The sequence below is a fragment of the Somniosus microcephalus genome, chromosome 4 (genome assembly GCF_052327205.1).
Source record: "Somniosus microcephalus isolate GS21.2 chromosome 4, FLI_Smic_1.0, whole genome shotgun sequence".
Classification (NCBI taxonomy): domain Eukaryota; kingdom Metazoa; phylum Chordata; class Chondrichthyes; order Squaliformes; family Somniosidae; genus Somniosus; species Somniosus microcephalus.
Genome location: NC_140990.1, coordinates 232,686,337 through 232,709,287, shown reverse-complemented (window position 1 = coordinate 232,709,287; position 22,951 = coordinate 232,686,337). Strand labels below are relative to the sequence as shown.

At 50.7% G+C, this 22,951-nt stretch overlaps 1 protein-coding gene across 2 annotated transcripts in view; it reads right to left on the bottom strand.

The window, feature by feature from the left end:
• Positions 1–21,221, bottom strand: part of zswim2 (zinc finger, SWIM-type containing 2) — an 87,852-nt gene extending 66,631 nt beyond the window's left edge. For both annotated transcript variants that reach the window (XM_085985916.1, XM_085985917.1), the window contains exon 1: positions 21,122–21,221. The gene's annotated coding sequence lies outside the window, so the exon portion shown is untranslated. The remainder of the gene's footprint in view (positions 1–21,121) is intronic.
• Between the last annotated feature and the right edge of the window lie 1,730 nt (positions 21,222–22,951).

The window sequence follows — 22,951 nt, the reverse complement described above, 5'->3', positions numbered from 1 at the left end:
ACCAGGTGAGGAGACGGGCCCTCAAGCTGCCAGTGAGAGTGAAGCTGAAGGCGAGGAGGAAGAGGAAGGCGGACCATCAGCGCCACCCTCTACTGAGGCAGCCCAAGCCCACACTGGGAACATGCCTTCCCTGGATGGGAGCAGGGGGGAATGGTCTGATGAGGGTGAAGCTCCAGGACCCAGTGGGCTGCAGCAATGCGATGGGGGTAGGGAAGCTCGGGGGCCTTCTCTCCGGAGGGAGAGTATGGCTTCAAGTCCTGCTGCACTGGACGCAGAGGAGGAGCGGGTCCTCGCTGAAATGAGTGCCCAGGTGGAGCACAGGCACACTGAGCTCATGGCTGCAGTGGCAAGGTTGCCCGAATCCATTGAATCACTGGCAAGGAGTGTGGAGCACATCGCTGTAGCACAGGCGGCTGCAACGCAAATGCTTAGTGCTGCAATGCAGTCAGTGGCTGGTCTCATGCAGACGCAGATTGAGGCCACGCGAGCACTGACTGCTGCCACCCTCGCTGGATTGGGCACATTTCCCCGGGGCTCTCACTGCGCCGCAGCAGGCCAGCAATCTGTGCTCCATCAGATTGCTCTGGATGCTGAAGTGCTGCCCCGTGGGAGTGCCAGTGTGTCGGTCGAGCAGGGAGTTGCTGTCCTCTCTCAAGATGACAGCATTCCTGCTGCCACCACTGGCACTTCTCCACTGCAGTTGCCACCACCAGTAGGACAGACTGCTGCCGCCCATGCAGAGTTGGTGCAGTCAGCAGCCGGGCCCTCCAGGCCCAGAGCTGGTCCAGGCCGTCCCTCAAGGGCATCTGCAGTCTCAGTTTCTGACACTCAGCAACCTTCCCCCAGCTTTGCTCCAGCCACTGGGGTCCCATTACGGAAGAGCTGCAGGGTGGGAAGGGGGGAATTTCGCAAGGGAAGCAGATCAGGCTCGAAGGGCAAAAAGTAGGAGGTGTGACAAAATGTTTTTCATTGTTTTATTGAAGGCCAAGGTTCGTGGTCAAATTTTTGTAACTGTTTTGGACATTGTCTCCAGTTGTGAGAGTGTAAGATTTGCAAAATTCCCACATTTCCCCAAGGTTAATAATAAAAGGGACCCTGTATGGACAATTTAAAAAGGAAACCCAAAAGATGGCGTCCGCACCTCGTGACCAAAAGCCTGTAAGATTTTAAAAGCTTGGACTCTGCAGCACAAACAGGCAGCTTTGGGAAATCGAAACTTAAAATGCATTTCTGTGAAAAGGACTTTGTGTTTGAAAAGCCAGACAGCTAGGCAAACACTGAATATGCATTGCGTCAGATCGAAACAGATCAAACCCAGTTAGGCCTAAGCATAAGGCCATTAGTTTGTCCGCATAAATAATCGGAAACAACTCAAGGGAGCCACCGAGGCTGGACAGGCCGATTAAAATGCATTAATGACAATACAACCCGGACATCGGGGCCATTAGGTGCGATAAACGGCCATCTAAAGCCAGTTAACTTAGATTGGTATAATCATTTAAAACAGCCCGCCAAAAAGTTAAACAATGGACTGACCTGATTTGGTGCGCAGATAAGGAGTTGAATAAACGGGTATAATTGTAGGCCCTCAGTAGCAATCGGTCTCTCTCTTGCTCTGCTCTCTTGACTCTGACCTCTTGGGCTGCTGCCGCTCGTACTCGTGCCCTGGCCTCATGGCGGGTTCTCTTCTCGCTCCCTGCATTATTATTATAACAGCCAAGGACATCCATACCAATCGCAGGAGGGGAACGAGACCCGAGTCCAAAGTCATACAGGACACACGGGCCACGAAAAAGGGCAGACGAAACGAGACGAGACAAGGCGAGACGAAGAAGAAGGTAAAACCCGACAAGAGCAGAGAAGGGCAGCAAAAGACGCATTGGTAAAAACCAAACGTCTAGTTATCAGCTGGCGTTTGGGGAAGAATTTAGCAGTGTATGTACGTATGGACAGTGAGAATAAGTTGGCTATTGAACACTACGAATAAGCTGGCATTAAACGCGAGTGTCCACGCCCACGATGAATATGCTGGCGTTTGACGCTTGGGTAGTAAAATCAAACCAGCAGTAAAACCGCCAACCGTCCCATAACCGCAACGTTACCGCCGCCGACCGCCCGAGGGAGAAGAAGAAGAGAACCCATCGCGACGAGATGACGACGGTAGCTGAGGAGAGGGAAGGTGTGTCGCAGCAACAGCTCCATGACCGCGCCCTGAGACCACATGGCAACGGAGTACCCAGAAGGACAGAAGACCAAACCTCAAAACTCGCAACTGTTAAAGCAACAGGCTTTGGATTGGTGAGCATGAATTTCTGGCCCCTCATAGCTTAATCTAGTTAGGTATGGGGGTGGGATAAGGATAAGGGGATTGTTAATGTCGTTGTTTTTTTTCCTCGATGTGCCGTGTGTTCCCCATTCCCTGTATAACTGTAATTATTGTATTTGCCTGTATTTTTTCTACCAGTAGCTTCTCATAAGACTGTGTTTTATTCTGTTTTAATAAAATCTTGGTTTTCTCACACCAAACCACTTGTCTATTCAATTTTCTGTATCGCCACCTGTACCTAAGTCCGGTGTCTAGAACCCAGGGGCATGGGAGCGATTCGAACCGCTCACAGGCAGTCAGGGGCATAACTGACTGGGCGCACGCGCCACCCGCCACCCCCTACAGAAAATGGCGACTGCGGCAGGACACCGGCAGCAGGGTTGCGATACAGTAGACAATGGTTCGGATGAGCAAACCATGATGGAGGAAAGGATTTCTGATTATGTGTTTAGCAAGGTGAATATCACAAAGAAGTGGATCACCATTCTGTTAAGGGCTGGATGTCCGGTAGATGCAGCAGCTAAGTGGACAGAGGGAAAGGAACACAAGAAGTCCTTAAAGAAGGCAGTCTGGCTGATGTGTTTCAAAAAGCAGGTCCAGCTTTTGGACAGGCTCATTACAGCACAGGCAGCCAAGTTAAAGGAGTCAGCCCTGGAGATCCAGGGTAAGGCTCTAGCAGGGGAGAAGTTATTGGTAGCATTGCAGGCCTTGAATCAGGGGAGAGTGTATTTAATGGGAGAACACAAGGCCCAGTTGGAATACCTACAGTGCCAAGTCACCGAAGCCAAGGGAAATGAGTTAAGGTTGCGGGAAAAGAACGCCCGCTTGGCAAGGCAAGTTAGGGAACAGGAGGAGAGAGTACAGGAGGTAAAGACAGCCTATAAGTTAGCGAGCGAACAGGGGTTTGAAGAGGCAGATCATGGCCCCTGCAAAGAACGGATAGAGAATCTGAGCCTAGCCCTCAGAAAGGCGAAAGGCATGGTGTGCCTTATAAGTCCGAAGGCAGGTCAGGCGGATTTTATGGGGAACGAGGGGAGGACAGTCCAAACATCATTGGTAGTGCCCAGGGGCGACCCGGTTGAGGAACAGGAGGTCTCACGACCACCACCCGTAGCGCCAGGTTTTAGCAAGGTCTGGCAGCAAGCGGGCTGGAGCCAGAGGTGGAAGCGGAGGTGGAGCAACCGCCGCCAGAGAGGTCAGAGCCGGGACCGATGTGCCCAGCACGGCATCGGAGGTTCGGCCCACCCGTCAATGGCGACGATGAGGGACCCCTCCAAAAGCAGTTCGTATTACCCTATAGCACCCAACAGCTTAGGGCTATGGTGAACCATATCCCAAAGCTCTCCGAAAAGGGAGACCCCTCGATCCACTTCAGAGAAATAGAGCAGGCAGCCAGCATCAATGACTGCGATGGCGCTCAGCAGGGCAAAATGCTGCTATGCTCCCTGGAGAGTAGGCTCCTCCAATCCCTCTCTGGTGAGTGTAAGAAAGGGCAGAGCGGGTATGAGGAGCTCAGGGATGAAGTTCTGGAGGCCATGGGGATGAATGAGGGAAGTTCTTTCTCCCATGTGGAGAAGACAGTCCAGCTCACAGGGGAAACCCCGCAGGCTTTCGCGGACCGGTTATGGCCGAGTGCCTGTCCGGGGACGCCGAACCGGGCGTACGTGAACGGGGATCCCCTGGCCCATTGGCTCCGTTGCCTGGTGGTGAACAGCTTGCCACAGGTCCGGGCCAAGGCGGAAGTCTGGTTCGACCCCAAGAATCCCCAGACCACCGAACTTACGGTGATCAGACAGTTGACCCTAGCCTATAAGAACGGTAGGGGAACCGATGCACACCCACCCAAGGGGAAGGTGCATGAGGTAAAACCCGGACAGGGTAGGAAAGAGTGGCATCAGGAAGGGAATACCCCCCCCAACACAAAGACGAATTGTTACGGGTGTGGGAAGGACGGTCACTGACGGAAGGAGTGCAAAAACCCTTGGAAAGATAACAAGGGAAAGAATTCCATAGCCCCAGCCCAAAAGGCAGAGGCAGGAATCCCTCCCGCCACGGTCGAGTCATTTTTGGACACCATGAGGTCCTTATTGACTGGCCACGGGAGAGTAGCAGCCGCTACCGGTGCTCTGACCCTGTCAGCCCCATCCAACCCGCAGTCCTGACTAGAGCCAGCGCAGCCTGTTTACCTGTGTTCTCTCCGGTATGATGAATGGAAAAGACCCCTCGTGGAGATGGAGGTGGAAAAGGTGACGGGGACCTATCTGTTGGACACGGGGGCATCATGCACCGTGGTCTACTCAGCTAACCCCACCACCTCGCCTCTCTCTAATGGGGTCCCATACAGTCTGTCGGGGTTCACAGGCAAAGAACAGGCCGGCTCATTTTCCATCCCGCTCGCCATTCATTTAGGACCGCTCCGCTCTAAGTGGACCTGTGTCCTGATGAAATTGGAAGTGGAGGGTGGAAGAGGGGTCTTGGGAGCCGACTTTATTGTAGGCCACGGGATCCTAGTAGATTTGAGAAATCATTGCCTATGGGGAGCAGGTAAAGGAAAGGACGGTGAGGTAGTAGTGATCCCAGGAAAGGAAGGGAAGGGAAACCTGTGCAGCATGAAGCCCAAAGAGGATTATAACCTCGAGCTTATGGTCAGTAACACCCCACAGGAGCTCCAGGCATTTGTGCAGGCCCACCTAGCCACATTTGCCACTCACAAACACGACTGCGGGAGGGTCAACGGGTTTGAGGTCAGCGTAGACGGGGACCCCATGGCCCGACCACAGAAACAGTATAACTTCCCCAGGGAAGCAGAGCCAGACATGGAAGCAGCCATGTCCTCTTTAGCACAGCAGGGAGTTCTGAGACCGATAGCCACCCACGTGAATTCTCCATTGTGGCCGGTTAGAAAGCCGGACAATTCCTGGAGGGCCACGGTGGACTATCGGGTGCTCAATAGTAACATCCCTGCCTGTGCACCCACAGTAGCAGCAGTTGCCGACCTGATAGGAAGTATTCCAGCATCCGCGACCACTTTCACGGTGCTGGATATTTCCAACGGGTTTTGGTCCATCCCTTTACGGAGGGAGGATCAGTACAAGCTTGCCTTTACGTTTAAAGGGCAACAGTACACGTGGAACTGCTTGCCTCAAGGCTTCCACAACAGCCCCAGCATTTTGCATCAGTGCATGGCAAACAGTTTAAAGGAGTTCAGCCAGCCCAGACAGTTGGTACAATACGTGGATGACCTGCTTCTCTTCACCGATTCGAGGGAGGAGCATGGCCCACTATTGGCCGAACTGCTGGAGCTGCTTGGGCAAAAGGGTTTTAAAGTAAACCCCAAGAAAGTGCAGATCGGCCAGCAGGAGGTGAGATTCCTGGGCCTGACCGTCCGCGCTGGAGAAAGGGCCATAGATAAGGCTAGGAGGGAGGCGGTACAGGAGTCTGCTACCAACTGAGCCACAGCTGACACTACTAGATCAATTGTTAATTTTAAATCTGAGATTAATAGCTTTTTGTTAACCAAAGGTATTAAGGGATATGGGACAAAGGCAAGTATATGGAGTTAGGTCGCAGATCAGCCTTGATCTCATTGAATGGAGGAACAGACTCAAGGGGCTGAATGGCCTACTCCTGTTCCAAGATCCTATGTTCCTCCCAAAATGTTGCCAACTGACAATTCTCCACATTACATTTCATCTGCCATCTATCTGCCCAATCTAACTTGTCATTTATAATCCTAATTTAGTTAACCGTGCTCTTTATTTTTACATTGACTGAAAATGTTGATATTGAACCCCTATACCCAAGTTCATATCATTTATATATGCTAGTTGATCTCCTGCTATGTTGCACATGAGGATTTTTAAAAATTCGTTTATGGGATGTGGGCGTCACTGGCAAAGCCAGCATTTATTGTCCATCCCTAATTGCCCTTGAGAAGGTGGTGGTGAGCTGCCTTCTTGAACCGCTGCAGTCCGTGTGGTGAAGGTACTCCCACAGTGCTGTTAGGGAGGGATTCCAGTATTTTGACCCAGTGACGATGAAGGATTGGCGATATACTTCTGAGTTAGGATGGTGTGTGACTTGGAGGGGAACTTGGAGGTGCTGGTGTTCCCATGCGCCTGCTCCCCTTGTCCTGCTAGGTGGAAGAGGTCGCGGGTTTGGGAGGTGCTGCCGAAGAAGCCTTGGCAAGTTGCTTCAGTGCATCTTGTAGATGGTACACACTGCAGCCACAGTACGCCGCTGGTGGAGGGAGTGAATGTTTAAGGTGGTAGATGGGGTGCCAATCAAGCGGGCTGCTTTGTCCTGGATGGTGTCAAGCTTCTGAGTGTTGTGGGAGCTACACTCTTCCAGGCAAGTGGAGAGTATTCCATCACGCTCCTTACTTGTACCTTGTAGACGCTAGAAAGGCTTTGGTGTGTCAGGAGTAGGGTTGCAAAGGGGTGGAAAGTTTCCGGTAAATTTCCGGAAATTTTCCACGGGAAGTTTAGCTTGGGAATTTTGCCCAAAAAAGCACATGCTAGCATAATATTGTTTTTTTTGTATTTCTTTCTTTTTTTTCCCCACAGGTCCTCTCTTAAAATTACTAACAGAGATGGAATCTTAATTATTAAGGAATTTCTTAATCAATATATGTTTATCTTCTTACTTAGCTTGTTTTAATAATTACAAGTTTTGTGTGTGACTGTGAACAAATGTGTCCTGATTGGTTGGATGAGTGGATGAGCGATTAGCTCCCTCTATTTGTAATATTTGCATATCGAATTGTGATTGGCCTGCAGGCATCTGTAAGACTGCTATAGTTTTTTTAAGATCCAGGTTAGGGGTCCTGAGGGAAGTCATTTTGTTTTCTGCTGATGTTGTGATGATGCAGTAAGTAAATCAGACTTTATACCAAATAAACCAGTTACTTGTTGAACTCTGTTGTCCTTCAATTTAAAATATACAAAATAATACACTATTGGTGATGTAGCGTCGTGTGTGTACAGGTCATGCTTCCATCACATGGAGCATCAGCAAAAATGTACTCACCCTGTTGCAATCGTGCTGATCGACCGCAGTTCGACACAGAGATGAATGCCCTTTATTTCTCTGCATAGAACAATGCCACGTTTACCGTCGGATGTGTGGAAGCATTTTACCCCAGGCATTAAAGATGGAAAGGCTGTGTACATGTGCAAACACTGTAGAAAGCCATATGTAAAGAATGCCACAAAGATGCAGCAGCATTTATCCAAATGCAACAACTTCACTCAAAGCTCACAGCAGTCAGCCCAGAGTTCCTCTGCTTCCATTCAAGAAGATGATGGTTCTCATTCAGCATCAGGCTCCTTATCATCAGCAACTCCTGGCCCACTTGGAAGGTTCTTTGATACAATGGATAACCATAGCCAGAAGAATGCAGATGAGTGCCTTGCTCGAGCTGTATATGCAACAGGCTCACCCCTCATGCTCACAGCCAATGTGTACTGGAAGAGATTTTTCAATGTTATTCGCCCTGCATACTGTCCTCCCACCAGACATGCTTTGTCTACTTATTTGCTGGAGGCTGAGTATAACAGAGTCCAAGGAAAGCTCAAAGAAATGATAGAGATGGCAGACTGCGTTGCAGTTATCTCAGATGGGTGGTCAAATGTACGAGGGGAGGGCATCATAAACTACATCGTCTCCACTCCTCTCCCAGTGTTCTTCAAGAGCACAGATACGAAGGACAACAGACACACAGGCACATACATTGCTGATGAGCTGAAAGCGGTCATCAACGATCTTGGATCACAAAAGGTCTTTGCAGTAGTTACCGACAATGCTGCGAATATGAAGGCTGCTTGGGCTCAAGTGGAGGAGGCCTACCCTCATATTACGTCTATTGGGTGCGCAGCTCATGGGCTTAACCTGCTCCTCAAGGACATCATGGGTTTGAGAACCATGGAAGCACTGTACAAGAGAGCCAAGCAAGTTGTTAAGTATGTCAGGGGAAAACAGGTAGTTGCAGCAACCTACAACTCCAAGCAAATGACAAAGAACAAGAACACCACACTGAAGCTGCCCAACAACACTAGATGGAGTGGCATTGTCACAATGTACAACAGCCTTCTGGAGGGTAAGGAGTCGCTGCAAGAAATGGCAATATCCCAGTCTGGGGATATGGAAACCACCATCAAGAAAATACCGCTGGATGATGTGTTTTGGGAGAGAGTGGTTAGCAGCCTTAAACTACTCTCACCAGTAGCATCTGCAATTGCTCAGATTGAAGGAGATGACGCTGTCTTGTCAGATGTTCTCAGGCTTTTTACTGATTTAAAAGAACAAATCAGCATTGCCCTACCCATATCCCTGCTGCTCAAAGCAGAGGAGAAGGCAATTGTTCAATTCATACAGACGCGTCAAGAATTTTGTGTCAAGCCGATTCATGCTGCAGCATACATGCTGGACCCAAAGCATGTTGGGAGACCAATACTTTCTGGAGAACAGATCAACAGCGCTTACAGTGTGATTTCTACCCTCTCACACCATCTCAATCTGGATGTGGGCAAAGTTCTGGGAAGTCTGGCAAAGTTCTCTACCAAGCAAGGTCTTTGGAATGGGGATGGGATATGGGAATCATGCAAGCATATCAGTGCACATACCTGGTGGAAGGGACTTTGTGCATCTGAGGCCCTGTCACCTATTGCATCGGTGATACTCCAAATCCCACCTTCATCAGCGGCCTCTGAACGAAACTGGTCACTTTTTGGGAATACGCATACAAAGGTGCGCAACAGGCTGACTAACAAGAGTGTGGAGAAACTGGTGGCTATCTGGGCGAACCTACAACTTATTCAGCCAGATACAGAAGTGTCCACCACACAGCTAGACACTGACACAGAGGAGGAAATGGACACGTCAGAGCCAGAGTCAGAGAATCAGGAGGAGCAATGAGGAGTAGAAGACTCAGAAGACTCATGAGTAGAAAACTCAAAGGGACAAAATAAGGACAAATTACAGGTTAAATAAGCTGACGCTCTTTTTATTTTATTTTAGATGGGTCTTTTTTGTGGGGGTTCAATAAAGTTCAAAATTATAACCTAAATAAAGTTTTGAAAGCCTGTTTTTATTTGTATGGAACAGTATGTCTATTTTGACGACAAAGATAATATAAGGGTCAGAGACAAAAACCATTAGTGTGCAAAAAAACTCAAAATTCCCATATATTCCCAAAATTCCCAAAAATTCCCATGGAAAGTTTCCTCTTTTAACAATTCCCAGAATTTTGCAACCCTAGTCAGGAGGTGAGACACTCGCCGCAGAATACCTAACCTCTGACCTGCTCTTGTTGCCACAGTATTTATGTGGCTGGTCCAGTTAAGTTTCTGCTCAATGGTGACCCCCCAGGATGTTGATGGTGGGGGATTCGGCGATGGTAATGCCATTGAATGTCAAGTGGCAGTGGTTAGACTCTCGCTTGTTGGAGATAGTCATTGCCTGGCATTTCTGTGGTGCGAATGTTACCTGCCACTTATCAGCTCAAGCCTGAACGTCATCCAGGTCTTGTTGCATGCGGGCATGGATTGCTTCATTATGTGAGGAGTTGTGAATGGCACTGAACACTGTGCAGTCATCAGCGAACATCCCCGTTTCTGACCTTATGTTGGAGGGAAGATCATTGATGAAGCAGCTGAAGATGGTTGGGCCTAGGACACTGCCCTGAGGAACTCCTGCAGCAATGTCCTGGGGCTGTGATGATTGACCTTCAATCACCACAACCATCTTCCTTTGTGCTAGGTATGACTCCAGCCAGTGGAGAGTTTTTCCCCTGATTCCCATTGACTTCAGTTTTACTAGGGCTCCTTCATGCCACAGTCGGTCAAATGCTGCCTTGATGTCAAGGGCAGTCACTCTCAACTCACCTCTGGAATTCAGCTCCTTTGTCCATGTTTAGACCAAGGCTGTAATGAGGTCGGGAGCAGAGTGGTCTTGGCGGAACCCAAACCGGATTAAGTGTAGTCATCAGATGAAGTGGAGTTATAGGGCTGAGGATAATTGGACCAAGGTACACAGACATAATTCAGTCTGAATTTTAGAGTCATACATTCTATCCATATTTTATATTTCCATTATGTTCCTATGTCCACAGTTCTAATGGAAACTGTAAAAGCTTATCCATGTAATTACACCCTCCCACCAGTGGTGGCACTGCAGCATCTCCACTGAGGGAGGGTGTAATTACAGCAGCGTATGCTTACACAGGCAGTTTCCATTATAAGCCTGCAGATAGGAATTTACAATGAAAAAATTTGGCAGGAAGTGCATATAGATGTAAGACTTTTAATATAGGTATAGAATATTATATATATGTAGTATGATAGATGGCGGACAATGAAATATACAGCAGAAACCAGGAAAGCAATGACATCCATTATATACTAACAAATGGTAGATGGGTAACAACATTCTATGGAGTACTAGTTACACCTGTTGGTGCATAAACGTGTAACACTACGAGCAACACACACAATGGGGTAGAGTTTTCGCTTTGGGTGCAATCGGCAATCTGGGTGCAAATTATGCTTGAAATTGTGCTGGTTTTGAGAAGTGGAGTTATGGTTCAAGTTTCCGCCCAAACTCATTTGCATAATTGCAAACGTAAAATCTTACATGAACCAGCGCAATCGGGCAGCTTTAGAACGTTTTTTAGAACGTAATTTTTTTCCCCTTGATTAAAAATATTCTTTGATGTATTTAAGCGTGATAACCTGGTTTAGTTTCCATTTTCAGCTGTATTAATAAAACTGATCAGTGTGGACTCCCAAACTCTTTATGCTTCCTGCGTGATGCAGCCATGAAAAACTTTCCCTTGCAAAAGTCTTGCAGTGAGCTTTAACCCCAGTGCATTCAGCAATGAATAACCCTGCAAACTACCTGTGAACTGCAACCACCCCTCCCATTGTCCTCCTGGAAGGTCCCATTTGGCTGTGCCTACTCTATTTCAACCCATTATCTTCTTCTTCTTCTTAGGCAGTCCCTCGGAACCGAGGATAACTTGCTTCCACACTAAAAATGAGTTCTCGGGTGACTGATGAGTCCAATGTGGGACCTACAGTCTCTGTCACAGGTGGGGCAGACAGTGGTTGAAGGGGCAGGTGGGTGGAATGCTTGGGTTGACGTGCGCTCCTTCCACTGTTTGCGCTTGGCTTCCGCTTGCTCCTGGCGAAGAGACTGGAGATGTTCGGCGCCTTCCCAGATGCTTCTCCTCCACTTTGTGCGGTCTTGGGCCAGGGATTCCCAGGTGTCGGTGGAGATGTTACACTTTTTCAAGGAGGCTTTGAGGATGTCCTTGAAGTGTTTCCTCTGCCCACCTGGGGCTCTCTTACTGTGTTGGAGCGCCAAGTAGAGCGCTTGTTTTGGGAGTCTCGTATCGGGCTTGCGGACGATGTGGCCCGTCAATCGGAGCTGATCAAGCGTGGTCAAAGCTTCGATGTTGGGGATGTTGGCCTGAGCGAGAGCACTGACGTTGCTGCGCCTATCCGGCCAATGGATTTGCAGGATCTTGCGGAGGTAGCGTTGGTGGTACCTCTCCAGTGCTTTGAGGTGCCTGCTGTACATGGTCCATGTCTCTGAAGCATACAGGAGGGCGGGTATCACTACTGCTCTGTAGACCATGAGCTTGGTGCTGGGCTTGAGGTCCTGGTCTTCAAACACTCTCTTCCTCAGGCGACCGAAGGCTGCACTGGCACACTGAAGGCGATATTGGACTTCGTCATCGACGTCTGCCCTTGACAGTAGGCTCCCGAGGTATGGAAAGTGGTCCACGCTGTCCAAGGCCTCGTCATGGATTTTTATAATCGGGGGGCAGTACTGTGTGGCGGGGGCAGGTTGGTAGAGGACCTTTGTCTTACGGATGTTTAGTGTAAGGCCTATGCTCTCGTACGCTTCGGTGAAGGTGTTGACGATGGTTTGGAGTTCGGCCTCAGAGTGTGCGCAGACGCAAGCATCGTCTGCATTCTGATGGCAGAGGATGGGACGATCTTGGATCTGGAGGCGACGGAGGTTGAACAGTTTCCCATTTGTTCTGTAGATTAGCTCCACCCCAGCAGGGAGCTTACTGAGGATGAGATGGAGCATTGCAGCCAGGAAGATCAAGAAGAGCATTGCTGCGATGACACAGCCTTGCTTGACCCCGGTCCGTATGTGAATTGGGTCTGTGGTGGATCCATTGGTCAGGACCTCATAGCTTGCATGTCGTCGTGAAGCAGACGGAGGATGGTGACAAACTTTTGAGGACAGCCGAATTTGAGGACACTCCATAATCCCTCACGGTTGACGGTGTTGAAGGCCTTTGTGAGGTCAAAGAAGGCCATGTACAGCGGTTGGTGCTGTTCCCTGCATTTCTCTTGTAGTTGACACGTGGTGAAGATCATGTCCATTGTGCCCCTTAGTAGACGGAATACGCATTGCGACTCTGGGAGGAGCTCTTCAGCCACTGGGAGAAGGTGATTGAGGAGGATTCTTGCGATTACTTTCCCTGTGGCAGACAGCAGGGAGACTCCTCTGTAATTACCGCAATCGGACTTGTCACCATTCTTGAAGATGGTCACGATTACGGCGTCTCTGAGATCCCCTGGCATGCTCTCCTCCTTCCAAATAAGAGAAATGAGTTCATGTATGCACGCCAATAGTGCTTCTCCGCCATGTTTTAGTGCCTCAACGGGGATTCCATCTGCTCCTGAGGCCTTGTTGTTCTTCAGTTGTCGGATGGCCTTTTCAAACTCATGCCAGGCTGGGATTGTGCTGGGGTGGTAGCGGGTAGCATGCTATGGGATGGAGTTGAGGACACTTGCGTCTAAGACAGTGTCTTGGTTAAGGAGATCTTCGAAGTGCTCCTTCCAGCGGGCACTGACTGCCTCTCCAATGTACCTTGATGAGTACCTCTCCGTTCTTGGCCCGCAGTGGGGTACAACCTTGGGTGCTTGGGCCATAGGCGGTCTTGACTGCACTAAAGAATCCACGCACGTTGTGGTTATCGACTAGCTGCTGGATCTCCTGCGCTTTCTCCACCCACCATCTGTTCTTTAGGTCGTGAGTTTTTTGTTGGACCTCGGCCTTCAGGCATCTGTAGAGCTGGTTTCGTGCTCTCGAGTTCTGTTGCTGTTTCCAGATCAGGAATGCCTTGCGCTTGCGGATTATTAGCTCCTGGATCTCCTGGTCTTTCTCGTCGAACCAGTCTTGGTGTTTCCTGGTCGAGTGACCGAGCGTCTCTTCACAGGTACTGATTATGGAGGCCTTGAGTGTAGACCAGGCGCTGTGGACATTCTGTGTCTCTGAATCACTGGGAGTCGTCAGGTTGGTTGTGAGGCACAGGCTGAATAAGGCTTTCTTAGCAGGGTCTTTGAGTGTTCCAGCGTTGATTTTCCTGCGGCATTGCTTCTGTTGTTGCCACTGTTTTGGGGCTACGTTGATGGAGATGACAGAGCGGATTAGGCGGTGGTCTGTCCAGCAGTCGTCAGCTCCTGCCATGGCGCGGGTGATGTGGATGTCCTTGCGGTCCCTCGCTCGGACGATGACGTACTCCAGCAGATGCCAGTGCTTGGAGCGAGGGTGCTGTCATGAAGCCTTGTACTTGTCTCTCTGACGGAACAAGGTGTTGGTTGTGACAAGGCCAAGTTCTAAGCATTTTGTCAGGAGGAGGGTACCATTGAAGTTGGCTTTCCCTACCCCCTCTCTGCCGATCATACCTCCCCAGAGGTCTGTGTCCTTTCCAACTCTGGTGTTGAAGTCACCAAGGAGGATCAGCTTGTCGCCCATTGGGACTCAGGACAGGGATTGTTCAAGGCTGGAGTAGAATTCCTCTTTGGTCTCGTCTGTGGCTTCCAGTGTTGGGGCGTACGCACTGATGACCGTAGCGCATTATGCACTCCTATTAAATGGAGCTCTCAGCGAACAAGTACCTCTAGTTTTGATAGTTACATATGAATGCCGTAATGCTCGCAATGTGTAATTTTTTGGGGGAAGGGTAGTGTGATAACTGATAAGATTACCTGAATACCTAAACCAGTAATTTCATCCCCATTCCCCCAAGTTTACCCTTTGACAATCAGCGCCCCCTCCCCATTGAGTAGAAAATTAAACCCAGATAGCAATAAATTCCAGCAACCCCGTTCCTGATTGAGCAGAAAATGCGGTCCTGCGGTATTGATGCTCAACTCACAACCGCCTTCCGCCTCAACTGAACAGCAAATCTGGATCTGTGCTAGCAAGCCCTAGATTACCCCTAACATATAGTCTGAAAGTAAGGTAATGCCAAAAATATTATTTTTCCCTGTTTTCAAGGAGAGAAATGAGATTGAGCTATGAGAATCGAATCTGCTTTGACTAGTACTTTGTACATTCACTTGCCATCTGCAAATCAAACCAACTTAATGATTATTATCTGGCCTCATCTTAGGAAGTGTTTCTCAGTCTACCTTCTAAAAGATTGGAGAAATGCACATGTGAAAGAGATTATATCCAGTCAAGATCACAAGGAGGTCCTATTGCTGTAACCCTTGTGTTCGCTGTGGTTCAGTGGTAGCACTTTCACCCAAGTCAGATGGTCATGGATACAAGCCCCACTTCAGAGACTTAAGCGCATATTCAGGCTAATACAACAGCTTAGTACTGAGAGATTGCTGCACTGTCAGAGGTGCTTTCATTCAGATGAGATAATGGACCGAATTCAATGTAAAATCATATACACCGTTATTAAGGAGTAAACTGGACAGCAACTTCCAGCATCCACACATGTGCAGTTAAATGTGGAAATCAAGAAGTTGCTGTCCGATTTGCCTTGCTCCTCCACAAGCTTTGCTACACCGGTACCTCACTGAGAGATTCGACATTGAAACACATGCAGGACGTGGTACTTACCCACTAGATACCCACTAAACATGCCAGAAAAAGTTAGTAAGTGAATTTTTAATGGCGTGATAGGTCTTCATTACTACCAAACAACCTCTCTGGCCCTGAAAATTAACGTTTGTAAGTGTGGAGTCTTGTTCCTTCATATTTTAATTATTGTTGGAGCTTTACAAAAAATGTAAATTAATTTTTTTTTAAAAACTTTATCTTTCTGTCTCTTTTATCTTTCTTTCTCAATCCCAGCATTCTTTTCTTCTCTTTATTTTGCTTTCTGTACATGCTTTTACATTGAATTCAATATTTCTATGTTTCTATGTTTCTATATTCTAACATACACTTCCTGGTTTAGACTCTGCGTGTCTTGAGTGAGGATTCTTCAATCTGATTGGTTGAGGGGGCATGCTATTGCTTATCATGCTCACACACGCCACATATCCTCTGTCCGCTGTAGAGGACGCCACACTGGATCAGACGCCCGATGACAGTAAGTTGCCGCTCAAAAATAGTCTGTGGGCAGCTATAAGCGTAATGAACGGCGAGCCTTAAACCAAGGCCAGGTTCTCTCAGGTAGATGTAAAAGATCCCATGGTACCATTCCAAGAAGAGCAAGGAGCAGAGCCCAGTGTCCTGGCCACCATTTTACCTTCTAACACCACCAAAATAGATTAACTGGTCATTTATCTTATTGCTGTTTGTTAGACGTTGCTGTGCGCAAATTGGTTCCGGGTTACCCGCCTTACTACACTTCAAAATTAATTCAATGGTTGTGAGGCGCTTTGGGATGTCTACCCTCCCATCCTCATCCCCCTTGTGGTAAAACCAACAATGAACTCCTGTACAAATGTACAAACTGTCTTTAAAACAATGTTACAGCACCTATGTCCGTTTGCTGAGTGTAAACAAGCTTTCTGTAAAAACCCTGAAACAATGCAATGACGTCATCACGTTGGTCACGTGGTGCCCAGAGTGGCGGGAAACGTGATGATGTCAAGACGTCAGAGGTGGGAGGTTCTGAGTTCAGACCTCGTGGAACTAGTTACTGTATAGACCTGTTTGCTGTTGCTCCTGCATGTTTTTGTTTTGTTCACCAGTTTAATTAAATTCGGTTAATTTACTGAACTGCCTCGACCTCAGTGATTTAGATAGGAATCCGTTGATTCCTACATTGGTGACCCCGAAGCTTCGTGGACGATTTTCGCGGAGACAAGCTCGAGAACAAGATGGATGTAAATGCAGCGAGTTTGAAGCTCCCTCAATTTTGGGAATAACAGGCAGCCTCCTGGTTCGTTCAAGCGGAGGCTCAGTTCCAACTGCGAAACATAGTGCTGGATCAGACCTGTTACCTGTATGTGGTCTCCGCACTGGACAGCTCGACGGCTTCCCGCATTATCAGCCTGCTGGAGACCCCGCCCACGGAGAACAAGTACGAAACGCTCAAGGCGCGCCTCATGCAAGTATTCGGTCTCACAAAGGCGGAGCGCGCACGACGCTTGCTCGCACTCCCCGGGTTAGGCGAGGCTAAGCTTTCCGAGTTGATGAGCCACATGCTCACCCTCCTCGGGTCGGAGCCGCAGTGTTTTATATTTCGTGAACTGTTCCTCAGCCAGCTCCCTGAGCAGGTCGACGGCTACGGACGGTGTGGCGCTCGCGGCCGAAGCCGACACCATTTACGCGGTGATGCAACAGTATTGCACCACCTCGACGCACCCCGCCTCCAAGAACCCCGCCTCGGCACCTCCACAGACCGGCTTTTGCTACTACCACGCCCGTTTCGGTCAGAAAGCCAGATGCTGCCGACCCCCGTGTAAATTCGTGCCATCGGCACCGAGAAAGCAGCAACACCGATTGCGCGACCGGAAGGGAAGCCCCGAGGTCGGTTTCGCCTCCACAATGACAGTTGGTGATTTCGGGAAATTGTTGTACATCACTGACTCCATTTCGGGCCGGCGTTTCTTATGCGACACGGGCGCTCAGTGCAGCATCCTCCCTGCTTCGGTTCTCGACGTCCGATCTGGGCGGCGCGGTCCTCCACTACAGGCTGCCAATGGCAGCGCCATCCGTACGTACGGGAAGCAGCGTATCCGATTGTGCCTCGGCGGCCAACTCTTCCACTGGGAGTTTATCACCGCCATGATACCACTGGCAATCCTTGGTGCCGATTTTTTCTGCACGCATGACCTACTGGTCGATGTACGTAATCGCCACCTGATCCATGCCGCCTCACGAGCCCCCATCCCTGGTTTTCGAGGCCACGGCGCGACCCACGCGGTTGCCCACACCGAGTCGCCGCCCGATGATTTCGCCCGCCTGCTCAAGGAATTTCGGAGCTCGCTCGACCCACTTTCTCTGCGACGACCGCCAAACACGGTGTTGAATACCACATCGCGACAACCGGCCCCCCGGTTTACGTCCGGGCTCGGCGATTAGAGGCCAGTAAACTCGAGGCCGCGAAGGCGGAATTCGCCACTATGGAGCGGTTGGGCATCGTTCGTCGATCTGACAGTCCTTGGTCGTCCCCGCTACACATCGTGCCACAGCCCGGCGGCGGGTGGCGGCCCTGTGGTGATTATCGGCGCCTCAACGAGGTCACAACTCCAGACCGGTACCCGATACCGTATATTCAAGATTTTTCTGCCCATTTGGCTGGCACGTCGTGGTTCTCCAAGATCGACCTCGTCCACGGATACCACCAGGTGCCCATCCACCCTCAGGACGTCCAGAAAACGGCGGTCATTACCCCATTTGGCCTCTTTGAATTTTTACGGATGCCTTTCGGGCTTAAAAATGCGGCGCAGGCGTTCCAACACCTCATGGATTCGGTGCTCCGGGACCTTAAATTCCTTTTCGTATACCTTGATGACATCCTCGTCGCCAGCGCGTCAAAGGAAGAACACCTACATCACCTGCGTGTCCTTTTCTGTTGTCTCCAGGAGCACGGCCTTATAGTTAACCCAAACAAGTGCCAATTTGGTCTGAGGCAGATCGATTTTCTGGCCCACCGCATCACCGCGGAAGGGGCACTGCCACTCAGGGCGAAAGTGGTAGCCGTCGCGGCGTTCCCACGGCCGCAATCCATCAAGGCGCTCCAAGAATTCCTCGGCATGGTAAACTTTTACCATCGCTTTGTCCCCCGGGCCGCCCAGCTCATGCGGCCGCTCTACGAGGCACTCCGAGGGAAACCGGGGAAAGAACCGGTGATCTGGTCGTCGGTCATGGACTGCGCATTTGGGGACACGAAGGAGGCCCTCGCCAATGCGACGATGTTAGCGCACCCGCTACCCGGCGCCACCATCGCGCTCACGACAGATGCATCGGACTACGCCGTCGGCGCCGTGCAAGAGCAATGGGTCGACAGGGCATGGCAACTGCTGGCGTTTTTTAGCCGCCAGTTACGTAGTAACGAACGTAGCTATAGCACATTTGACCGAGAGCTGTTGGCGTTGTTCTTGGCCATCCACCACTTTCGTTTTTTATTAGAAGGACGCCAATTCGTCGTTTTCGTGGATCACAAGCCCCTGACGTTTGCCATTGCCAAGACAACTGAGCCGTGGTCGGCCCGACAGCAACGGCAACTCACGTTCATCTCCGAGTTTACCACCGACATCCGTCATGTGGCCGGCAAGGACAACGTGGTTGCCGACTGCCTTTCGCGTGCGGCCGTCCAGGCCGTCCAACTGGGTCTCGACTATTCACTAATGGCGGTCGACCAAGCGGCTGACCCGGAGATGCACGCTTTCCGTTCCGATTCGTCCGGCCTACGGCCAGTGGACGTACTTTTCCACTCAGACGGCACATCCTTGCTCTGCGATGTCTCCCTGGGAGACCCACGCCTGATCGTTCCGTCATCCTGGCGCAGGAAAGTCTTCGATATCATGCACAATCTCGCCCACCCGGGTGTGCGGGCGTCACAGAAGTTGTTAGCATCTAAGTTTGTCTGGAGGGGAATGCGAAAAGATGTGCGCGACTGGGCCAACACCTGTGTCATGTGCCAGAGAGCGAAGGTGCAGCACCACGTTAAAGCTCCTGTCACCATTTTCGAGGTACCGGAGCGGCGATTCGATCATGTTCATATCGACCTCGTGGGCCCACTACCACCGTCGCAAGGGTTCACGCATCTGCTGACAATCGTCGACCGTACCACCAGATGGCCGGAGGCCATTCCATTGACGCCCACCACCTCCGCGGACGTCGCCCGGGCTTTTCTTTCATCCTGGGTTGCCCGTTTCGGCGTGTCATCGGACCGCGGGCCGCAGTTCTCTGCTCTGTGGAACGCCGTGGCTTCAGAATTGGGCGCCAAGATCCATCGCACCACGGCTTACCACCCGCAGGCCAATGGGTTATGTGAACGCTTCCATCGTTCTCTGAAGGCATCGCTGCGGGCCACCCTCCAAGGGACCGCGTGGATGGATAAGTTGCCATGGGTAATGCTCGGGTTGCGCACGGCGCCTAAAGAGGACCTGCAGGCGTCGGCCGCCGAACTGGTCTACGGCCAGCCGCTCAGGGTCCCCAGCGAGTTTCTCCCGTCGCAGACGCGTCCGTGGTCCGCCACTGAACAGCTGAAGGCTCACCGAGCCGCGGCGCATGCTTTCTGGCCCATTCCGACTTCACAGCATGGACTGCCTGCGTCACATGTTCCGCCAACGCTCATGAGGGCTAAATTCGTTTTTGTACGGCACGATGCCCACCGTAGTCCCCTCATGCCTCCATACACGGGCCCCTTCCGGGTACTGAAGGCGGGCGCCAAGAGTTTTCTGGTAGACGTCGGCGGGACGCCCGACTACATTTCCGTGGACCGCCTCAAGGCTGCACACCTGGACCTCGGCCAGCCAGTCGAAACAGCGCAACCGCCGCGTCGTGGACGACCGCCCGCGGCCGCTACGCCTGGCCCATCGGCCCCGCGGCCCAGCTCCTCTCCTGCACCATCCATTCCTCTCCGGGAATATCGGAGTCGCTCCGACAGGATTGTCCGACCTCCTCGGCGATTGACTTTGATGATTAAAGACACTTCTGGGGGGGCGCATGTGGTAAAACCAACAATGAACTCCTGTACAAATGAATAACTGTCTTTAAAGCAATGTTACAGCACCTATGTCCGTTTGCTGAGTGTAAACAAGCTTTCTGTAAAAACCCTGAAACAACGCGATGACGTCATCACGTTGGTCACGTGGTGCCCCGAGTGGCGGGAAACGTGATGACGTCATGACGTCAGAGGTGGGAGGTTCTGAGTTCAGACCTCGTGGAACTAGTTACTGTATAGACCTGTTTGCTGTTGCTCCTGCATGTTTTTGTTTTGTTCACCAGTTTAATTAAATTCGGTTAATTTACTGAACTGCCTGACCTCAGTGATTTAGATAGGAATCCGTTGATTCCTACACCCTCTCTCTTCTTCCTCACCCCCTCTCTCTTCCTCTTCCCCCTGGCCCTCTCTTCCTCTTCCCCCTCATCCCCTCGCCTATCTTCTTCCTCACCCCCTCTCTCTTCCTCTTCCCCCTCATCCCCTCGCCTCTCTTCTTCCTCACCCCCTCTCTCTTCCTCTTCCCCCTGGCCCTCTCTTCCTCTTCCCCCTTATCCCCTCTCCTCTCTTCCTCCTCGCCCCCTCTCTTTCTCTTCCCCCTCATCCCCTCTCTTCCTCTTCCCCCTCATCCCCTCTCTCTTCCCCTCGCCTCTCTTCCTCCTCGCCCCCTCTCTTCCTCTTCCCCCTTCCACCCATTGCTCCCCTCTGCACTCCTCCCCTTCCCTGCCTTGCTCCAATTATCCCGGAGCTGAATATTGCTCTTGGCCTTCACTCGCCGTGTCCAAGCCGCGGGAGATGGGCCGTGTGTTTGGGGCGCTGATGTGAGCCTGAGCCAGGGGAACCGCAGAGTGAAGACACATTTGGTGCCACTCAACAGAAACTCGCAGTGAGGTTGTCGGCAGGAAGCTTACCTGAGGGGGGAGAAGCGGCTCTCCTGATATAAAAGGCAGATTTCCTCCTCCGCCAAACTTCGGGTAGATTTCGCGGGGAGACGCGGTCATTTAATGAAAATAACATCGATTGAAATCGCCGACCGCCACACCGGGGCGACGGAACCTCAGTCGGCAAACCGGCCGCGTTACCATGGAGACCGGACGCCGAGCGCCGCGACCAGCGGGCAGTGCGGCCCGGGTTAGAGGTCAGGGGGCAGGCTCCGTGCGGCCGGGACGATGAGGCTCGTTTGTTGTAGTTGGATGTATTTCAACCGGGGAGTTGCGGATATATTTCAAAGAGTGGGATTGGGAACAGCGGGGGTACGGCCTGCGGCTCCGAGCCTTTGGTGAACGGCCGCCTGGTTTGACCCAGTTGTTGGCAGCGGCCGGCCCCGGGGCAGTTTCCAGTTCATCAAAGTTGCCCAGACCAAGTTATTTGCCTTTAATAATGGCAGCAACAACAAAACTCCGCGTGTGTCCAGGCCAGGCTTTGGCCCTGGCTCAGACCGACTGTGACGAACGCTACTTGCAGCAATACATTTACCGCACATTCACGGCAGGGGTTCGGCTGGTATCGATGGGCAACACAAACTCCGGGAGTGACACTGTCAAGTTCTGGGAGCCCAACGTCAACTTATTTACATCCAGAGATTTCCCAAACACTAACGATAATTGACCAATCTCACAAAACATTGAAAACCTTTAATTTGAAAAAAGGAATAACTAACAATAACTAAAAGACCTGCATTTATATAGCGCCTTTCACGACCACCAGACGTCCTAAAGCGCTTTACAGTCAATGAAGTACATATTTGATGTGTAGTCACTGTTGTAATGCAGGAACATAGCAATCACATCTAGTTCTGCCGAAAGGTCGTTGACCTGAAATGTTAACTCTGTTACTCTCCACAGCTGCTGCCTGACCTGAGTATTTCCAGCATTTTTTGTTTTTAAATCACATCTGCTATTCGCCCACAGCCAATATCTTGACTTCCAGGCACGTGTACGTGTAGTGACATCTGTTTTTCACCATTGTAATTCTATGTGACTGTATCATCTGCCTATGTTTCTGCCAGAATAATGGCCCAGAAATTCGGGTCTCCACGGGTGAGTACGCACGGGGTACTCACCCGTAGGCCCAATGGAAATGCCGGTTTCCTGCATGCACTGCGCATGCACGGGAAACTGGCACTTCCGTTCCTCTGAACGCAGGGGCTCAGAGGTCGAACGCGTGCGCGGGAGAGGCTGTGCGTGCGCATCGAACTTTGTTTTTTTTTTACAGGTTTTCCCAGGGGGTAAGTCTGCAGAATTTAGAAATGTAAAAAGCAGGCGTAAGGCCTGTTTTTTACAAGGTAAGTGGTGAATTAATTAAAATTAAAACATTTTTTCCACAGGTTTATTATTTTTAAATACTTTTTTAAAAATTCATTGATGGGATGTGGGCGTCGCTGGCTGGCTAGGCCTGCATTTAGTGCCCATTCCTAATTGCCCTTGAGAAGATGGTGGTGAGCCACCTTCTTGAACCGCTGCAGTCCATATGATGCAGGTACACCCACAATGCTGTTAGTAAGGGAGTTCCAGGATTTTGGCCCAGCGACAGTGAAGGAACGGCGATACAGGTCCAAGTCAGGGTGGTGTGTGGCTTGGAGGGGAACTTGTAGGTGGTGATGTTCCCATGTGTCTGCTGCCCTTGTCCTTCTAAGTGGTAGAGGTCGCGGGTTTGGAAGGTGCTGTTGAAGGAGCTTTGGCGAGTTGCTGCAGTGCATCTTTTAGATGGTACACACTGCAGCCACAGTGCACCAGTGGTGG